Source organism: Phalacrocorax carbo, chromosome 4 (genome assembly GCF_963921805.1).
Source record: "Phalacrocorax carbo chromosome 4, bPhaCar2.1, whole genome shotgun sequence".
NCBI classification, from domain to species: domain Eukaryota; kingdom Metazoa; phylum Chordata; class Aves; order Suliformes; family Phalacrocoracidae; genus Phalacrocorax; species Phalacrocorax carbo.
The window spans coordinates 81,576,214-81,583,176 of NC_087516.1; positions in this window are offsets into that span (position 1 = coordinate 81,576,214).

Below are 6,963 nucleotides of genomic sequence, written 5' to 3' on the forward strand. Positions count from 1 at the left end.
TAACAAATCACTACTGAAATAAAGGAAATTCAATCTTTTCCCAACGTCTCTGCACACGGACAAGGAATAAGACACCACCTCTGTGCACTACATATTACAGTGCTACAGGTTTTGTTAATAACCTTTTTTAACAACAGAATGAGATGAGGCCATTAATCATCTCTCTCAAGCCACTATCCATTGGTAAGCGTTAATTTTTCACAGGGCACCTCTAGCATGAGGTGACCACCTACCTTGTTAGCATGCCATCTTCTCTAAATGCTTCCAATTGATAACTAGCCTGGGTACAGGTCGCTTCCAAGTTTTATTCATAACCAATTTCACCAATGCTGGGAAGTGACATTTACCTGGCTTTGTACAAGGGGCGTCTTAAGGAAAAAAAGTTTTGCCTTTCTTCTCTGACTTTTGCCCCAGACACTTTTCCTCCTAGGGGCTCAGAGCCCATGCTCCTGGCAATGCAGTCGCAGGACTCCCCCTGCTGGCAAGATGAAGCTTTCAGGAAAGACCAAAGCATTTTTAGTCACTCCCCTTTTTACTGAAAATATTTACACTTTAGGGTGTGGGGTTTTTTTTTTAAAGCCTTTTTCAGGCTGGGAGAACAGTCCCCCCTCCACTTGAACACTATAAAGACCTTTAGAACTCCAGTTGCAAATAAACACCATCAGAACAGGTTTCCAATATAAAGATGCCCACTAGAACAGCATAAGGCTCACAAAAAGACCTGCTACCCCACTGAAGATGACACCAAAGCTTCCAAGTGCTGCAGCCCCCGACATAGACCCGCCTAGCTCCACCAGAGACCAATATGGCATTGCATAGTCACCATGTGCGGTAATAGTTTATCTTAACCCAGCACCTCCTAGCACCTGGCAATTTGAGAAGACTGCATTTTCCCCCTTGTTTTCCGAGTACTCTCAGCGCTAAAGAACTTAATGTTAAACTTAATAGGATTTGAACCTAAGACATTCAATACTCCTCCAATTACACATTTTTCGCAGGCAGTTTTAGCAGAAAGCCTGATCTTGGTCCTCAAAACCTTCACAAACGAGAACCTGCCTTTGTTAAATGGTAGAACACTACTAGCCCTGCAAGGTATAACCATCAGGAATTCACTCTGACAACTCCCCCTTTGTGTAGTTGTGGGGTGAAGCCTTTAGTCACCTGCAAGCCCAAGTACTGACAGAAATGACTACTTGTAAAATAACAATGTTTATCCCCAACAGTTTTTTTAGTCAGCCTGAACAGCTTTTCTTTCTTTGGTCTCTGTCCTATTTACGTCAATGCAAGTTTTACCATACAGGGAGAATTTAGGTTACAGTATTAGCTTCACCCAAAGTTTGGAGGCTGACAATACCAATGGCACTGCAGAATATGACTGTAGTAAAACACAATGCCTGTCTCAGCATTTAGAAACATCTTACCCTTGTAGGCACAATTGGATTTTTGAACAGACCTCTTCAACGACATTGTCGGGATGGGGTTTGCGCTTAGCCCAGATCTTTCCAAGCAGTTCCGTATGCTTCAGATGAAGCGTTCAGCCCAACATCTTAGACTAGCCTAACTCTTACGGCAGAAGGAGACCTATGTCTATACCCGACAAGTTCAGTTCAGGAGGTGTACGCGGCTGATGTCACTTGACTTTCTCCAGACTATGCTCAGCTACAGTACAGCGGGATGGCAACTGTGGGACTCGCACTAATTCCAACCGCTAGCACACTGGAAAACCCCCAGTGGGTACGGGGAGGCTAGCCTTCCTTGTGTTGGGTTTGAACACTATTTTTAACATCCCCATCCCACTCTAACTTTACCTCCGTGCCATAATTTACAGCAAAAGCCCTGTTAACGCAGTTTGACCTATATAGAGCCAAAGTTTTTTGGAGGGCAACTAAACCCCCGTCCAAGTCCAGGTTTAGGTTGAGTGTAAGCCTAAACCCTTCATTCCCCACAAGTGCATGCATGCCCCTAAGGCAATTTCTTCCTTGTTTGGGAAAATGTTTCTGCAGGCACTAACTGTGAATCTGATTTTATTGCCTGCTTCGCCTTAGTTAAGCTAACAGCAGTTTCATGTAAGACAATTTTGAAAGCCATCATACATCATCTGCATTACTAAATGCATTGCAGCACTCCCTTTTTTCAACAAGGAACATCAGTTCACTTTTTCAGTGCTCATAAACAGTGGAGATTCTAAGCCCCGTAAATCAACTCCTGCGTTTTTACCATCAGCAAGACGACACTTTTAGAAGCAAACAGGCTGCGACATCAAATGCCGTAACCCGATCCTTCCCCAAGAAATATTTTTGGTTAGAACGACACTGACAGCCAAATTCAGCATAGTTTGGATTGTGCTGCTAAAAATTAGACAGGAGAGAGATAAAGGTAAATGCAGTGAAAAAACACCAAGCCCTTTAGGAGAGGACCAGGGCGCACCAATTGGCCTTCCTCACTTACATGGTACATGGGGCCACCATACACCAGCCACCCTCCCAGACATCTCCCCATCCCTGCCGAGGGCCAAGTGTGCACAGCAGGGTACAGTTTGTTAACAGGAGATAACGTTTACTAACTTGTGAGCTGCTCTGCAAGAACCGAGAGCATGGGCTCTCGCGGCCAGGTACGTGCAAAGAGTTTGCCCAGAGCACCTCTCACGATCGAGTAACTTACTTGAAATAAGTCTCCGCTTACTGCAGGTAACATGACAAGAGCAGCTAACATGGACTCGTTCATGCCTTGTAACACATCCTTTCTCACTTCACTACACGTTTGGGTACCCAGGTCCTGAGTTAGTGCCATTTTGCTTTTGATAGAAGATCTGTGCTCTATTTACCTACCGAAGGAGTATATTAAGCACTCGTTAACAGAAACTCTGCTAAAAAGGGTGCCTCTTATTATACAGGACTTACAAGAACTTAACATTCAGGACATATAATCTATTTATATACTGCTCTAACTAATCAAAAACCACTAAAGCATTACAACCCCACGCTTCACAGTGAGTACACTAGTATGAATTTCTAGAAGGCAGCAATGCCATTTTAGTTACGCTTACTGGAACAATTAAATTGGTTTCTAAGGCATAATGGCACAAAAACCACATGTACAACAACTGCTCTGCATGTTTTGGGACTAAGCTTATTAAAGGGGAATAATCTCATGTGGCCTTCCTCCCTTTCATGTCTCTTCCGTGGCAATCAAGCATTTCAGGATCAAAATCACAATATACTCAACAGCTGGCGTAACACTAGTTCATCATTACACAGACCAGGGGCATTATTACTTTATCGACTAGCAGCATAGTAACACGTGTTGAAAACTTCAGGATTACACATGAACAAATGCAGCTGAAAATTTGCTAAGGTCATGAGCTGCTATTTTTGCCCACCTGACTTCTAGAGATTCAGATTTAGAGTATTTATTCCGATAGCGTTCACGTTTTCAAAGCACAGGTATCTGCAGGTATGTGTATTATTCCACACTTCTGTTCTTTGCAAGTACACTCAGCAGTCTGAGGGCTTACGGTTTAAGCTCACTTGCATATTTATGCTTAAGCATCACTTTTTTTAAAAGCCGCCTATCTTCAAAAAGGCAGGTCTACCTTCTTCCATTACGGATAATAAAGTCTTTCAAATAAGCTAAAAAAATAAAAATAGAGAAGAGACCAAGAAACGTATGCAAATGCTATCACAAGCCTTACTTTTCTACACCAACAGGTGTAGAACTTACCTTCACATTGTTCCTTTTGGGTCACAAACAGCACGTAACTATTGCAATATCTCATAGTATTCCTTGTATATGTAATTCATTAGTAATAAGAACACTCCTTGCTTACACACAGGCACAGAAGATGATCTGCAGGGTGAAACATTCCTGTAAAACAACATCCTACCTATTGCTAAAATTCAGTGTGTTAATCAACGGCTCATGATCCATTTGAGAAGCACGTAAGTTAAGAGCCAGGTCCTCAAAACAAAGCAACGCCCCAACGGATTGATCTCCATTCACACAAGCGTGCATCCTCCGCATGAACTCCAAGCAGAAGAAGGTTACAGCCTAAGCAATGTACTTGCAGAGGATGCTCTCCTTGAGCTAATGAAGCTAGGCATATTGCACATGAGGAGCTTATGCAACATGATTAATTTCTTTTCATTAGGAAAAAACATCTAGGTAAAACTTGTCGTAAGTAACCAAGCCCTCTGCTGCAGGCTGATTAAGTTGCTACCCCATGTTTTGTTGGCATAGACCAGACTCGCCAGTACACAACCATCAGTTACCTGTACAATCAATGACTTACAGCACAGGATGGAGGTAAAACACGCACAATTCTGAAACACCTCAAAAAAAAAAAACTGTTTCTTCGATTACCTACCTTTTCCTAGCTTCTGAAACATGCCTGGTGCTCCAGACCAGAAATTAATAGGCATCAGTATTAGGGAGCTTTAAAAAAAAAAAAAAGGCTTTATTCTACAACTTAAACTTCTGCAGAACAGAATTGGGGGAAAGGGGGGCCAGGGGAAGAAAAGAAAAAAGACATGATCCATTCTAGAAGGACTCACAAATGACTACCATTACCAGACGACTCCTCACCAATTCCTGATGTAGGAAGATTTGGCCCATACGGGACGCTTAGGGCAGTTAACAGCACTGAAAACATCTGACAATATTTCTGCCACTCACATGAACTTTTCACTTGGAAAAGCAACTCATTTCATTTTCTTCTTTCTAATAGGCACATGAGCACAGCCCATAGGTAAAATATGTGTTTAGATGGCTATTCAGGTGCACTGGCATTGCATTTCCCACATACTACCTAGTAAGTCTACTGCAGTCAGCGTGAAGCCTTCCTTCACCCTTAAGAGAATTTTCTGACCGAACTCTAGGCAAAGCACCCCAGATCGTAAAAAAATATAGCCATGTGGCCTAACAGTAATCTGTCCATCACCCTGACTGAGAGCAGCCAAATGCTGCAGGTGGGAGGTGGTACAATTTCTACTCAGACAGATACGGGTAACCTCTTTGGAAACTCAGCCCTGCCTCCAATAACAGGAATGATTTAAATTCACAAACACAAACCACCCTTCCAGATTCGGATAAGGTCATCCCCCTTTTTGTAAATAACCAATCCTTTCTAGAACCGTCTTATGTTTTAGCAGGCAGTTTTACTAACATCTGTATAGCAAAGTCCAAAAATACCCCGAGAAACTCTTTTCGTAACACCCTACAGAGGGGAACAAGAACGCCACCTGCTGGAATCTATGTGGGGAAAAAAACTGGGAAAGACATTCTGCAAAGCGTAACACACCTATTTTTAAACAGCCGGGTAAAAGTTCGATGGATATTTATGGTCTCTGGTTTCTATTTAAGAACTTAGCCAAAGGAAAACAAGGTAAGCAAAATAAGAAGTCACAGCTGTTGCCACAGACTGCATTAGATCAGGCAGGACGGTAAAACTACATTATAAGCACACTCAAAACTGGCTGTTGCAAAAAATGTTTGGTGTTTTGGTTTTAACCTGTTTGGCCCACACCAACCAGCCCCAGACAACTGTACAAAGCCAACTGTACAAAAAATAGACCCATCATCAAGTTGAGCCTTCTGATGTGCTTAAGAGCTCGAACCCCAGCAAGGCTTCAGCTCATTTATTGGGAATCAATCACTTCGGTAAAACTGTGCTATTGCTAAGACAGACTTCCAATTCAATTTAAGTGCTTTCATTTTCAAGATTTTCTGCCAAATCTAAGCAGCAGGCATAGCTACTAAGAGTCTGAGGAACAAAGTTAAGCACATAGATAACCAAAGGTGACCCCCACAACCCTTCTTTCCCCCCTCCATACACTGGCAGAAGGGATGGGGAGCCTCCAGCCAGCCACTAGAATACATGGGTCTCCCAGCCAGGTCTACAGAGCATAGTCCACCTCCAAGGTGACTAACCTAGCACAGAACCGCAGCCCTGCAGCTCCTGGCTATTCACTGCTCCCATCATGTATGCGCTCTTCATGTCCAGACAATAACACATGAAATCCACATACAGCACCCGTCAGCATTTTTAGGCAAAAAATAATCTCCTCACGAAGCATAGCACAGGAGTCTTCCTCAGAGTCACCTGGATGGAAGAGAGCTCTACTGCTGCTGGTTGTGAAGCCGCCCCCACTGCCCCAAACCCATGCACTTATCCCAAGCGGTTCTTCACAAGCCCATCAAGAACAACCTCTACAACAGAAAACAGACGAGAAAGCGACACTTAAACTTGGTAGCTTCAGTCAGGTTTCCCAAAAAAACATTTTAAGCATAATTCTTTCCAAGATAGCACTAACTGACTGGTTTCTCTGAGGGGTATCTTATCAGTTATGCATAGATGAAATAGCATTGTTTGGAAGGTGCACGATCACACCTCCCACGAAACACATCCAAGTTTTCCTTAGAAAAACCTCACCAACTACCATTTGTCAGAGACAAACCTGCATTCAGAGGCTCAGAGTAATCCTTTGTATATCCCTCCAGTATCTACATATGCAGATGAAATGAAAACCAAGTGAGACATCGCAAGCATCATGCAGGCGTTCCTCCCACCAACCTAAAAGGAACGCCACGCCTGACTTCACAGAACAGCACAGAAAACAAAAACTAGTTTCCTTCATTGGCGAGATACACAGCAGCTTTCCACAAGTAACTGCACTAGTCGCTCCGTAGGGGACTGAGTCAAGACAACAAAAGCACTGCACATTCTGCGGTTTCACAAGAGTAAAGAGCCCAGCATTACGGATGTAACATGTGCTGGCCTTTCAGCTGCAACTGTGGAAACCGGGCAGCACCGCAGCAGAGGTTACAGAAATGCTTTTATTAAAGTAAGAACTATTACGTGCAAAGAAAAACACAAACGAACTAGGGTGATTTCAGCTACCAACAGAAGGGATTTAAATAACAAACGCCCATTTGAGACAATGTCTCTAGTTACACAGACTTTACAAA